Source organism: Crinia signifera, chromosome 7, assembly GCF_055691185.1.
Source record: "Crinia signifera chromosome 7, ASM5569118v1, whole genome shotgun sequence".
Classification (NCBI taxonomy): Eukaryota; Metazoa; Chordata; class Amphibia; order Anura; family Myobatrachidae; genus Crinia; species Crinia signifera.
In genome coordinates this window covers 103,393,185-103,408,671 of record NC_139223.1, presented here as the reverse complement: position 1 = coordinate 103,408,671, position 15,487 = coordinate 103,393,185, and the positions used below count along the sequence as shown (strand labels likewise).

At 42.1% G+C, this 15,487-nt stretch overlaps 1 protein-coding gene across 1 annotated transcript in view; it reads right to left on the bottom strand.

Annotated features, from left to right (window-relative positions):
• Positions 1-15,487, bottom strand: part of PGAP1 (post-GPI attachment to proteins inositol deacylase 1) — a 466,817-nt gene that overhangs the window by 58,126 nt on the left and 393,204 nt on the right. The window lies entirely within an intron of this gene.

Below are 15,487 nucleotides of genomic sequence, written 5' to 3'. Positions count from 1 at the left end.
ACTGATGAAAATGATCATCGGCTGTGGTTATATAAATTAAACAATGTTAGGTCGAGAAAAATGAATGGGGCCAACTGGTATTGGGTTGTAAAGGTCTGCAGACCTAATTGTCCGTGACACGATGTGAGAAGCATGAATGAAAAGAGTTTAGAGAAGGCTGGAAAGCCGGCTCTGAGATGCTGGGAGCTTGTGCAAGCTGACGCAGTTATAGATACGCGAAGCAACTTTGCTGTAATAGAGCTGTCTTGCACATCAATTCATCTGTGTTGAGGGTTGATGGGATGTGAGAGCTCACTAATCGATGTCAATTAGTGTGGAAGATATCAATTAATGTACCTAATGGGGCAGATTCACAGAAAGCAGGTGTACGAGAAATACTTATTCAGGCCAAATGGTTGGACAGTCTCTAGTCTATAAATCCATTTGGATTCAAGCTGTAACAACAAACGACCCCTATCACCTCCTCTGACGTTAGGTGGAACACAGTCAATGATCTTGTACCTCAATGTGGGTAGGGAATGTTTAAGCAATTTATAATGTCTAGCGACTGGTTGGTCGTAGAGACAGTAGAGACAACTGGACAGATTTTTTTGTCTGCATGAGTGCTTCACTATGTGTGGTGTAGCGCTGTGTCCATACAATCCTGCTATCATTGTTGGTGTTGATGGTGGAATTAAGGATCATATTTCTATCCATCTGTAATACCTTGAATTTAGTGTTGAGCAGTAATTTGTACGGATAGCCTCTAACAAGGAAATCTTTCATCATTTTCGAGATCTCTAGATCAGCGTCGGCAGTGCTGCTGCAAATCCTGTGGGCACTAAGAAATTGGGAATAGGGAAGACCCCATTTAAGGAAGGGTGGATGATGACTGGAACCATGTAAAATGGTATTCCTATCTGTTGGTTTTTTGTGTAAAGTGGTGAGAATTTCATCGATGATATTTTTATACTGTGGTCGGGCGATGAGAGCAGCTTCCATGACACCATGAGGTTGATCAATACACAAGATCAATCAATCAAATTTACATACAGTTGTAGCTTTGAATCGTTAAATTTTCTAGATGTAAAAGTGATGGTCAATGACGCCAATGAAATTCTCACCACTTTACACAAAAAACCAACAGATAGGAATACCATTTTACATGGTTCCAGTCATCATCCACCCTCCATCAAATGAGGTCTTCCCTATTCCCAATTTCTTAGAGCCCACAGGATTTGCAGCAGCACTGCTGATGCTGATCTAGAGATCTCAAAAATGATGAAATATTTCCTTGTTAGAGGCTATCCGTACAAATTACTGCTCAACACTAAATTCAAGGTATTACAGATGGATAGAAATATGATCCTTAATTCCACCATCAACACCAACAATGATAGCAGGATTGTATGGACACAGCGCTACTCCACACATAGTGAAGCACTCATGCAGACTGCCAAAAAAATCTGGCCAGTTGTCTCTACTGACAGAAACTTACCCGCATTAAAAGACACCAAGATTTTACCATCCTTCAGAAGGGGCAAAAATATTAAAGACAGGGTGGTGCACAATGACGTGGGAACGTTAAAACCCGCCGCTAATGTGCACTTCCTTAGCCGCAAAAACTGCAATTTCAAATGCCTAGGATGTACAACACGTTCTAGTTTAGAAGTAGGAGATCATTTTTTCCACCCCAGATCGGGTGAAAAAATTGCCATAAACCATCCTTTGACATGTAGTAGCCAGCCGCTTTGTGGTGTATTACATTAAATGCTCTTGTGGTCTTCTCTATATAGGAAAGACCATTAGACAATTTAAAGAGTGAATAGCTATGCACAGATCGAGCATCCGTGCTGCCCTTGACGGTAAAGGGTCGGACCAACCAGTCGCTAGACATTTTAAATTGCTTAAACATTCCCTACCCACATTGAGGTACAAGATCATTGACTGCGTTCCACCTAATGTCAGAGGAGGTAATAGGGGTCGTTTGTTGTTACAGCTTGAAGCCAAATGGATTTATAGACTACAGATGTTCAAACCATTTGGCCTGAATGAGTATTTCTCATACACCTTCTTTCTGTGAATCTGCCCCATTAGGTACATTAATTGATACCTTCCACACGAATTGACATTGATTAGTGAGCTCTCACGTCCCATCAACCCTTGCATCAACACAGACGGATTGATGTGCAAGACTGCTCTATTACAGCAAAGTTGCTTCGCGTATCTATAACTGCGTCAGCTTGCACAAGCTCCCAGCATCTCAGAGCCGGCTTTCCAGCCTTCTCTCCCCTCTTTTCATTCATGCTTCTCACATCGTGTCACGGACAATTAGGTCTGCAGATATTTACAATCCAATACCAGTTGGCCCCATTCATTTTTCTCTTACTAACATTGTTTAATTTATATAACCACAGCCGATGATCATTTTTATCAGTGGTATGTCTGTTTATTACATTTTCAAGATCTACATTGCATTATATTGGCTTGATGTATATTGTATCCTTGCAGTCGCCAGCTTGTTTCTGTATTTAAATGTATTGTTTCACTTTCATCAACTAGGAGACGGTAAACACTTTTCTCGCCACGCCTCCACTGGGAGTCCGGACCCGTCAGCGCTCAGTCGTACCTATGCTCCCTGCCGCAGCGTGAGGAAGATTGTACAGTATGGGTTTTAGTCACTGCCACAGTCTATAAATGTAAGTAGTGTACGGTCTGTACCTCACTTTTTTTATGTCTTGATAAAGGGTGCAAACCCGAAATGTTGACAGCAGTAGCCAGAGTGTGCTGTGATTTATTTCAGTCAATTGCTTTATGAAAGTGTCATGAGTGCCTACCTTTATGCTACATATATATATATATATATATATATATATATATATATAATAGTGTAGATAGATGCGGCACTCCCAACCAATAAAGTACACGAAACTTGAGGTAAATTTAGCAACGTTTCAACGTCATTTATTAGACGTTTTCATCAGGCTTACTGTATGAACAAACATTACATACCTATATACACCACAGTGACTGCTGATGTCTGCACACGCTGGCCCACTTCCGGGTCCCCACAAGCGTGACGTCATCAGTATGCGTTCAGTGCTCCCATCACCAAGACAACAAGACTAAACAATAACAAATACAAATGGGCAAGTTACTAATGGAATCCAGTCTATACTAAGACAATAAACATCAAAAGTAATATGCGAATCCAGCTTAAATGCAATGCAAGTAAAACACCTGGGGTGGTCATGCACGTGGGTTATATCATACGTGGTAAGTACCGGCGCACTGGGAGTTGACATGAACCTATATAAGGGTAAAACAGTGTACGGTTTATTATAATCTGGATATATCATGTTTATGTGTGTTTGAATAAACCATCTGCAAGACTGATAGTAAACGAGTGAACAGATCTCAAAGCGGGGGTATGTGTAACCAAAGATGCCGCACACAAGTAGATGCGTACGCTGCGCCTAAGATCACATACAAATACAAATAATACGCAGTAGTACAGAGTAAAGCAAAAAATTGACAGATAAAGAACATGTTACATGGGAGCGATCTATTTGCGCGTCATGCAGCTTATGCCAAGATGTTCATTGAGGCCATTAGGGGCGATGGTCCCCAGACGGTGAATCCATCTGGTTTCACATTTAAGTAATTGAAGACCTCTATTACCACCGCGGAGATTCAGAGGAATATGATCAATCATGTGGTATTTTAGCTGTGGGAGGGTATGTTTCATGGCCAGGAAATGCTTAGGCACAGGTAGATCGCACTTTCCACCTGTCAATGCGGCCCGGATGGTGGAGCGATGTGTGGTGATTCGCTCTTTAAACGTGCGTTCAGTCTTGCCTATGTAGGACAAGCCGCACGGGCAAATTAATTGGTAGACTACGTATTTGGTAGAACAGTTTAGCGTATGTCTAATGGTAAATCTAGTGCCATGTTGAGGGTGATAGAAGGTGTTACCAGGTATCATATATGCACACACTGTGCAGGTACATCTTATGCAACCTCTGTGATTGGGGATAACAGTGTCACTGAACCCGGTGATGTCAGTTTTGACAAGTAAATCCCTAAGGTTGGGACCTCTTTGGTAACAAGACATGAGTTTAGTATTGGGTATGTTGACATCGCGATCACTGGTAAGAATTGGCCATAATTTTTTAGATACAGCATTAACAGTGGTGCTAGCTGTAGTGAATTTAGTTACCCAAGGGATAGTGGATTGTGTCTCGGATCTGTCTTTGGGTAACATCAGCTGTTCACGGGTAACCAACGACACCCGGTGACGAGCTCTCAGCAAATCATGCTGTTTGTAACCCCGTTCGAGAAATCTGCCCATGAGTGCTTCAATTTGGATGTCAGCTTCTAATGGGTCTGAAAAAATGCATTTTAAACGCACCATTTGTGAGTAGGGCAGGCCTTTCAACAGATTGCGGGGGTGGCAACTAGCCCCATGAAGGAGGTTGTTGCGATCTGTTTCTTTTTGAAACAATGATGTGCAGATGGTGCCATTTTTAAGTGAAATCGTAACATCAAGAAAATTAATGCTATTTTGATCGCAAGTCATGGTCAACTTCACAGGGCTAGTAGATGCATTATGTCTTTCAATAAATGTGGTTAATACAGTGATGGGTCCAGACCAAACAATGAGCAGATCGTCAATAAATCTGCGGTACAATAAGATGTTAGCTGAGAACAGAGGGTCACTAAAAAACAATGCTTGTTCTATACTAAACATATAAATGTTAGCGTATGCAGGTGCTGCGTTGGACCCCATCGAACAGCCATTAATTTGCAGCCAAAATTTACCATCATGTATGAAAAAGTTTTTCGTAAGAACAAAGTCTAGTAAAGACAACATGAATACAAGATCAGGTCCGCAATAATCAAGTTGTTGGTTGATGAAAGACTCAACCGCCCGCATCCCAGCCTCGTATGGAATAATGGTGTAGAGGCTTTTAACGTCCAAAGTTACAAGCCAAGTATCTTGATTCATAGCTGGTAATGCGGCCAGGGCATGAAGTAATGCCGTAGTGTCCAGGAGGTAAAAGGGTTGTCTGACAATATATGGCTGGAAGATAGCATCAATAAATACAGAGATGCGTTGGGACATTGAATTACGGGCCGCTATAATTGGGCGGCCGGGGGGATTGATAAGGCATTTGTGGATTTTGGGGATGCTGTATATTACCGGGACTACCGGAAAGTCAGGGAGTAATGCATCCATGAGTGATTGTTCAATCACACCATTGTCCACCGCTCTTTTAAGTAAGTTCAGTAGTACTTTGCGGAACTCAAATGTGGGGTCACCTGTCAATTTCTTGTAGGTACTGCTGTCCCACAATTGTTCATCCAATTCGGATTTATAAGCAAAAAAGTCCATCACCACAAGTGCGCCCCCTTTATCCGCTGGACGGAAAATAAGATCTTTGTTATTGGATAAGTTCCTTAGGGTAATTCGGTCAGCTGCGGGCAAATTCGTATGTGGAGTAGGGGCATGTCGCAATTTTTCATATACCTGCGTGTCCAGCAGGCGCATGTAAGTTTTAATGGAGGGATTGGTAAGTTGAGGGTCAAATGTCGACCTTGGCAACAGTTTCTGTAGTTGCGGTGGAATGGTAGTTGTGGTAGGTACCTGGTCAACACGTTGTGAAGGTGCAGCTTTGTTCTTGGAAAAGAATTCTTTTAATTTCAATTGTCGACACAATGCGTGTCGTTCGACTTGCCAATCCAAAAGGTCCATATTAAGGGAGGGTACGAATGATAGTCCCATAGACAATATTCTGTCCTCATCAGGGGTAAGCTGGTAGGATGACAAATTCACCACTATATTCTTGTGGGGATCGGTGGTCTTTTTCCAGGTTGCCTGTCTCTCCCACTGGCGGCCCCTTCGAGTGTGTTGGCGTTGCCTTCGATATATCTTTGGCGGGTGGTCACGGCTAAAGGGCCAGTTGGTTGTCGTCTTCCACGTCCCTTGCCTCGTCTTGGAGCTGTTTCGGTCTCACTCGTGGAGGAGTGATTGTCGCTGGATTTATCAGAAGTGACATATCCGCGGTATCGATTGCGTCGGAAGAAAGGTCGTCTGTCGTTGGTGTTTGAGGTCGTCCACATGTAGACGGTATTCCCCTCGTAGTCCGTGTCAACTTTCTCCCGTTTCTCTTTCTTGAAGCGGGTCAACTCTCTTTTGTACGCAGTAATCTGAGCCGCCAATTTATCGTACCATTTGGTATCCGGATCTGTCTCTAGTACTGGCTTATGGATTACCTCGAATTGCTAAATTTTATCTTTAAGGGTTGCCGCTTCTTTGGTAGTGAATTCAATGATGAGGAGCATCAAATCAAACAAGCATTTATTAAGGGTAGCCACCCAACGCCTACAGAATGTAGGGTCTTTTTTGCCCAAAGTTGGAGCGTTTTTGATCCGAAGTCCTCGTGGTATCTTCATCGCTCTATAATAATCACTTAATGTCATTGCGTGGAACATCAGATCAATCTCCCTTTTCTTATGTTTTAGGAGGTCCCGGTATAGGGTTTCTGATGTAGGAGGTTCCAATAGTTCATTCATCTGAGGGTCACATAGTATAGCCGCAGTTTAATCAGGAGTGAAGGAGTTGGTGTCACCGATTGGATAGTCTGGATGCAGGTAGCCAGTAGACGTGTTGGCACTCTCCATGTCGACCGCAGCTGACCGAATTACCCTAAGGAACTTATCCAATAACAAAGATCTTATTTTCCGTCCAGCGGATAAAGGGGGCGCACTTGTGGTGATGGACTTTTTTGCTTATAAATCCGAATTGGATGAACAATTGTCGGACAGCAGTACCTACAAGAAATTGACAGGTGACCCCACATTTGAGTTCCGCAAAGTACTACTGAACTTACTTAAAAGAGCGGTGGACAATGGTGTGATTGAACAATCACTCATGGATGCATTACTCCCTGACTTTCCGGTAGTCCCGGTAATATACAGCATCCCCAAAATCCACAAATGCCTTATCAATCCCCCCGGCCGCCCAATTATAGCGGCCCGTAATTCATTGTCCCAACACATCTCTGTATTTATTGATGCTATCTTCCAGCCATATATTGTCAGACAACCCTTTTACCTCCTGGACACTACGGCATTACTTCATGCCCTGGCCGCATTACCAGCTATGAACCAAGATACTTGGCTTGTAACTTTGGACGTTAAACGCCTCTACACCATTATTCCATACGAGGCTGGGATGCGGGCGGTTGAGTCTTTCATCAACCAACAACTTGATTATTGCGGACCTGATCTTGTATTCATGTTGTCTTTACTAGACTTTGTTCTTACGAAAAACTTTTTCATACGATGGTAAATTTTGGCTGCAAATTAATGGCTGTTCGATGGGGTCCAACGCAGCACCTGCATATGCTAACATTTATATGTTTAGTATAGAACAAGCATTGTTTTTTAGTGACCCTGTGTTCTCAGCTAACATCTTATTGTACCGCAGATTTATTGACGATCTGCTCATTGTTTGGTCTGGACCCATCACTGTATTAACCACATTTATTGAAAGACATAATGCATCTACTAGCCCTGTGAAGTTGACCATGACTTGCGATCAAAATAGCATTAATTTTCTTGATGTTACGATTTCACTTAAAAATGGCACCATCTGCACATCATTGTTTCAAAAAGAAACAGATCGCAACAACCTCCTTCATGGGACTAGTTGCCACCCCCACAATCTGTTGAAAGGCCTGCCCCACTCACAAATGGTGCATTTAAAACGCATTATTTCAGACCCATTAGAAGCTGACATCCAAATTGAAGCACTCATGGGCAGATTTCTCGAACGGGGTTACAAACAGCATGATTTGCTGACAGCTTGTCACCGGGTGTCGTTGGTTACCCGTGAACAGCTGATGTTACCCAAAGACAGATCCGAGACACAATCCACTATCCCTTGGGTAACTAAATTCACTACAGCTAGCACCACTGTTAATGCTGTATCTAAAAAATTATGGCCAATTCTTACCAGTGATCGCGATGTCAACATACCCAATACTAAACTCATGTCTTGTTACCAAAGAGGTCCCAACCTTAGGGATTTACTTGTCAAAACTGACATCACCGGGTTCAGTGACACTGTTATCCCCAATCACAGAGGTTGCATAAGATGTACCTGCACAGTGTGTGCATATATGATACCTGGTAACACCTTCTATCACCCTCAACATGGCACTAAATTTACCATTAGACATACGCTAAGCTGTTCTACCAAATACGTAGTCTACCAATTAATTTGTCCGTGCGGCTTGTCCTACATAGGCAAGACTGAACGCACGTTTAAAGAGCGAATCACCACACATCGCTCCACCATCCGGGCCGCATTGACAGGTGGAAAGTGCGATCTACCTGTGCCTAAGCATTTCCTGGCCATGAAACATACCCTCCCACAGCTAAAATACCGCATGATTGATCATATTCCTCTGAATCTCCGCGGTGGTAATAGAGGTCTTCAATTACTTAAATGTGAAACCAGATGGATTCACCGTCTGGGGACCATCGCCCCCTAATGGCCTCAATAAACATCTTGGCATAAGCTGCATGACGCGCAAATAGATCGCTCCCATGTAACATGTTCTTTATCTGTCAATTTTTTGCTTTACTCTGTACTACTGCGTATTATTTGTATTTGTATGTGATCTTAGGCGCAGCGTACGCATCTACTTGTGTGCGGCATCATTGGTTACACATACCCCCGCTTTGAGATCTGTTCACTCGTTTACTATCAGTCTTGCAGATGGTTTATTCAAACACACATAAACATGATATATCCAGATTATAATAAACCGTACACTGTTTTACCCTTATATAGGTTCATGTCAACTCCCAGTGTGCCGGTACTTACCACGTATGATATAACCCACGTGCATGACCACCCCAGGTGTTTTACTTGCATTGCATTTAAGCTGGATTCGCATATTACTTTTGATGTTTATTGTCTTAGTATAGACTGGATTCCATTAGTAACTTGCCCATTTGTATTTGTTATTGTTTAGTCTTGTTGTCTTGGTGATGGGAGCACTGAATGCATACTGATGACGTCACGCTTGTGGGGACCCGGAAGTGGGCCAGCGTGTGCAGACATCAGCAGTCACTGTGGTGTATAAAGGTATGTAATGTTTGTTCATACAGTAAGCCTGATGAAAACGTCTAATAAATGACGTTGAAACGTTGCTAAATTTACCTCAAGTTTCGTGTACTTTATTGGTTGGGAGTGCCGCATCTATCTACACTATTGTCAATTCCTTCTGGTGAAGGCACCCAACATATCCTAAACTAGCGTTGGAGCTGTGGTTGTGCCGGTCGTCCGTCCAAATTATATATATATATATATATATATATATATATATATATATATATATACAAATGATAAAGAACGCACTCACCAGACTTTGTAAAAAGGGTAAAACTTCAAGGCTTTATTTAATTCATTAAAACAAGGTCAACGTTTCGGGTCCAAGCATGACCCTTTTTCAAGACACACACTAAACGCCTGAATCCCTGAAACAGATGTAAACTGGACACCCCTTCGCTGTTACTAAATACCACAAAGCACCACCTTCTCATTAAGGTGATAACCAATCACCTAGCTGATCACTTAGTTATACTAATTATGAACATGTGGTAATTGAAAGAACACCTATAAGTGTTAAACCATCATTATATCCCTGAGCGCACGACATCCTCCGGCGTGTGTGTCACCAATGCGGAAGAGGTGAACCCGCCTGCTTCCGCCTTACTGTGCTGTGCGGCTCACACACCGGAAGTCACTTCCGGATTGGCACATCCGCATTTGCGGTCCAGCAGAGATATGCATGTCAGCGCTGTGCGCAGACTCTCTGCGCATTCACAGTGCTGTTTAAGGTTGCCACTCTATTATAGCTTAAATTAACTGCGCATAATTTGTCCGCAACAGCTAGGAAGGAAATTGTGACAGGGCTCATTGATATTACATCATATCAAACAATGGTGCCCAACTCCCATTAAAGGAGAGGGTTCTTGTACTCTGCAGTTTAACATTTTTTCCATCTTACCCAGTTTTGCCATCTGTTAGCCCTCTCCTTTATTGGGAGTTGTACACCATTGTTGCACAGCATGCTATACATATCGAACGATGTTTAATGCCGAATTGTTATACAATGTTCAGTATTTACATGCGGGACTCAATTTGAGGGGCTATATATGTATTTTGCCTCGAACCGCTGAATCAGCAACATGGATATACACTGTATTCCAGGTCACCTTGGAGCATGTCTCCATTTTTAATTTTGTATTGTTTTGTTATCACCTAGGTGATGGTAAACTGACACTCCAGCATACGCCCACCCAGGGAGTCTGGAACCGACAGCTCGGCTGCGCTCCTATGACGTCACCCGGTTCCCGGCTGCAGCGTGGAGTGGAATTCACGGCACGGGGGTATGTCACTTTGAATGTCTGTAAATGTAAGTACTGTACATAACACTGCGCTATGATGAAAAAATGTGTATTTTATTCTTTATAAAAGTGTGAATCTCCGTACTTCATAAAAAATGATTTAGTAAAATATTACATATAAAACAAAAAAATTGGGCTCCTAAACCCGTATTATGCTGCAGTTTGGTCACGCACAGACCTTTCCACTAGAAGACCTAATATACCATTATTCACTATACATCATTATGGCATTGCAAATAATAAATATAATTCAAAATCATAAAAATGGGTAAAACAACAGTACACCAAATAATAAATAATGGATAAATCAATAATACCACAAATAATATAAAACGAAGCAAGGCTCAATTTCAATGATGAAAGATGGAATTATCCCTCATGATGTTAGTATTTGTTAGATTCAATTGTTAGTATTAATGCAGAGCAAAAAGATGTTCTTGTTTCACTGCCCCTGATGAAGTCATGAATATGACGAAATGCGTTGGGCCTTCCATTCTGAATTGACTATACCACCAGTGTCATCGATCCAATTGTGATTCATAATGTCTCACCAGAGTTATATATTTATTGTTTATGTGTAATCATCATACCCAAGGAGGTGTTTTTTACGACAATTTTTTTTTATTGTGGTTGTAATAAATACCATTTTTTATTGAAATTGTTGTGGTACATTAGCGCCCTCTGAAACCCCACTTTCTTTTTTTAATTTCTATTACCTGGATCTTACCTAACAGAAGATCCCTCAGAGGTGCTGCTCCATAGTTCTTGAGCGCAGAAAGGGGACCCCCCATTTCTGGATATATATATATATATATACACAAATGAGCGGGGTAGCTGACACTCAGCTCCGGGTGTTCTCTGTGCCCCGTGCCCTCAGTGAGGACCCTGGGATAGCCGGGTCAATGAACAGACAAGGACGGGACTGCGGCACTGGGGTCTGAAATAAACAGGACTGACGCTTGCCTTTGCAGGTTAACGTTTCAGCCTTTATTCAGGCTGTATGCTGTTTTGACAAAAGCCTGAATAAATGCTGAAACGTTAACCTGCAAAGGCAAGAGTCAGTCCTGTTTATTTCAGACCCCAGTGCCGCGGTCCCGTCCTTGTATATATATATATATATATATATATATATATATATATATATATATAAATAAATTGGCTTGGAGGCGCGGCACACACGGCAGAAAGAAAGATGCAGTACACAGGATCTTAGAACAACATTTCAATGTCCTTTATTTGGACATTTTCATCAGGTTACCAAAGCATATTAACAAACATACCTTTATATACCTCCGTGCGTGAGACATCCAGCGCGCTACAGGGCGCTGGAGGATGACATCAGTCCGACTGGACCATGTGCCACCATCACCATGGTTACACAAACAACTTACAGACATACAGCAATGCATTTAACGGTACTTATGTATTATCTGGACTCCCATGTTAAATGCACCCCATTTTTTCATACCCCTACTATCCAACTACGCATGGAGTTGATTTTATATAGTGTGGCGAGCGCAGCGAGCCACCGTGCCCGAAGCGTGGCAAGCGCAGCGAGCCCCGGGAGGGGACACGGTCTCATAAGAAAACCGGGAGCCCAGATATTACATAAGTACCCATTTAACAAGTAGCACCGATCAACTCCATTACTATACTAAGATAGAACATGTCATATGTTATAGTAACAAATAAGTAGCTGTTGGTCCCAGGGTATTTTCTATGTGCTTCTGTCATATGCAGACAAGCTAAGTAATACTATTTCATAATGCATACTAAAGCACCCCAAAGATGAACAACCAATAAGTACCTTATTCAAAAACTAGAGGACAGCCAAATACATATGAAAAATGCAAAAATGCACAGTCAGGAAAATAAGTAAACATAAAAAGAAAGCAGAACTATAGTAGTAGATATACAATTACAATTAGTTTCTAGATAAACAACAAATGCCCAGATGTTCATTCAGACCCCTAGGGGAGATGGTATCGAGACGGTGTATCCACTGACTCTCACATTTCAACAACTGCAACCCTCTGTTGCCCCTACTTAAATTAAGTGGGTCATGATCGATCATACAATACTTTAGTGATGGTAAGGTATGTTTCATGGCAAGGAAGTGTTTAGGCACTGGCAGATCCCATTTACCGCCTGATAAGGCTGCTCGAATGGTGGATCTGTGGGTTGTTATCCTTTATTTAAATGACCTCTCGGTCTTACCGATGTACGATAGGCCACACGGGCAGATCAATTGGTAGACTACAAAACGTGACTCACAACTTAATGCGTGTCTAATAGTAAACTTGGTCCCACGGTGAGGGTGGTAAAATACAACGCCTGGGATCATACAACTACAGACGGTGCAGGTGCATCTAATACAACCTCTAGGAGGAGGTTTTTCACGGAGTCTGAATGAGGATATATCCGTTTTTACATGCATGTCCCACAACTTGGGGGCCCTCTGGTAGCAAGCCATCAACTTGGAATTGCCTATATTAATATCCTGATCTGTGGATACTATTGGCCACAACTTTTTGGATACCTGGTTGATGGTGGGACTAGCATTAGAATATTTAGTGACCCATGGGATAATCTCAGTTTCAGGTTGATTAGCTTTAGGTTTACCCATCAATAACTGTTCACGAGTCAGCAAGGCCACACGGTTTCTGGCTGAGATAAGATCTTTAGACTTATATCCTCTTTCGAGGAATTTACCAATGAGTATCTCAATTTAAGCATCTGCTTCAACAGGGTCTGAGATGATACGCTTAATGCGAACCATTTGCGAGTATGGTAAACCCTTTACCAAACTCCTTGGATGGGCACTAGAACCATGCAAAAGGTTGTTTCTATCTGTCTTTTTTTGAAAGAGTGAAGTTGAGATAAAACCCTCATTGAGATGTATTGCAACATCAAGAAAATGGATGGTACTTTGATCATACGTCATGGTAAGTTTCACTGGGCTTGCACCCACATTGTGGTCATCTACCAGACATATCAAATCATTACGTTATTCGATTATGTACTCAAATTACATCTGGTAAATTGCGGTCTGCAATGATGACACATTGGCACATCCTGAGCTCGGACCCCACAATATGTGCAAAAAAGCTCCCATGGTCTGCTACAAACGGAGCCAGAATATCAAGCAACGTTTGGTCTATTCAGACATTAGTCCCAGAGTGGACAGGGCCTTTTCTGCTACTAAGCCACATTTCGTGGCTTAGTAGCAGAAAAGGCTCCTTCAGATGCTCGGGGTGCGTCAATTTTAAGCATATAATCACAGGCAGCAGCTGGCAGCATGTACAGACAGGTCGTACGTACGATATTAGACATTGCATGGACTTCAATACAAGATACGTTGTATACATCGTTCTGTGTCAGAAAATATATGTGGGTAAAACTGTTCGCACATTGAAGGAAAGGATCGCAGCCCACCGATCCTCTGTGAAAAAAGAATTAGTGAAAGTTGAGAACACTACTCCTCCTGTTGCAAGGAACTATGTCAACTTGGGGCATAAGATGAGCGAATTTAGGTTTATGCCCATTGATCACATCCCCCCACTGAGGAGAGGGGGTGATCGACACAAGAGACTCCTAAAGCGTGAGAGCCAATGGATATATAATCTACGGTCATTGGCTCCACACGGATTAAATGAAGAAATTAACATGTCTATAATAATCTAGGTTTGAGATGGGTGATACCTGATAAAGCCCGCTTGATCATATATGATCATCTGCCTATGTTAGACAATCAACTATTTATTCTTGTTTCTCTGTCCTGCCTGTAGATGTCTTTTATAAAAGTTTCCTTTTGTCCAATTTTACTTTTATTTTTTTTCTTGATTTTTTTTGCAATACTGATGGGATCATGTAATGTCATTTATATTGTGCAATTAAGATGTGATGATTATGTGAAGCTCACTTATGTGAGTTCAGACTAAGTGAACTAGGGCACGTTTTGTTAGTGTACTTAAAATGATTCCACATATTGTGCTTTATTTAAGTTTAATTTAGGTTTGGGTGTATTGGATATGGAAGGTGCCGGGTCACTATGACAAACGGGGACGCACCGCTGACCATTTCCTGTCTGTGTGCCAGTCTGTACTGCACCCCACACCAGAGACCCGCTCCGTTAGTTCCCCTTCCAGTTCTATTGTTCCGGGCAGAGGAGGATGGCGCTGCGGATAGGAGGGGCGGCGTGGTGCAGGCGGCAGCATGGAACGGGACGGCGTGGCTGTGTACCTGTCATAGGTGAGTATTGGTACATTCCACTGCTTTAAATGTACCATCTAGATCCCTGCATTTGTGGTTACCCTTTGAGAAAGGCGCAAGAGCGCCGAAACGGCCCATCAGGGGACATGCTTAACTCTAAGGCTACTTTGTTATGCTGCTTCCATGAGGATTAAGCTGCTTATGCCTGTTTCAACAGATGAGTACCACGCTTACCTTTTGCTATTAAAACTGCCATTTATAACGTTCATTGGACGTGCTGGTCCTATCTTTTGCATGCCTTGTGCAATTGGAGAGAGACTGTTCTAAATTTACGACCTGGCACTCTACATTGTTTACAGATAGTGTGCGTCTCCCACCAGCACCTTATATATATATATAATGTAGAAGAAATGGAGGCACTCGTAGACTTGTAGATAAAAACTTTTTATGTAACCATCAAAAAAGTGCAAAAATAACCGACGTTTCGGGGATGTCCCCCGTATTCAAGGTGCAGAGTTGCAACTTTCTACCCATTGTATTGGAGGGCACCACAGCAAATACCGCAAATGGGATAGAGTGCCGGTCCGCTCCACAGTCATATATATATATATATATATATATATATATATATATATATATATACATACATACATACATACACACACACACACACACACACACATATATACACGGGCAGATAGCGCAGATTGAGAGATTGAGGACTATCTTTCCAGCTGGATTGGATATTGTGCCAAAAATTTCAAAACATAATGCGATTATTTAGGCGGGATGTATCATAAAACACACACAG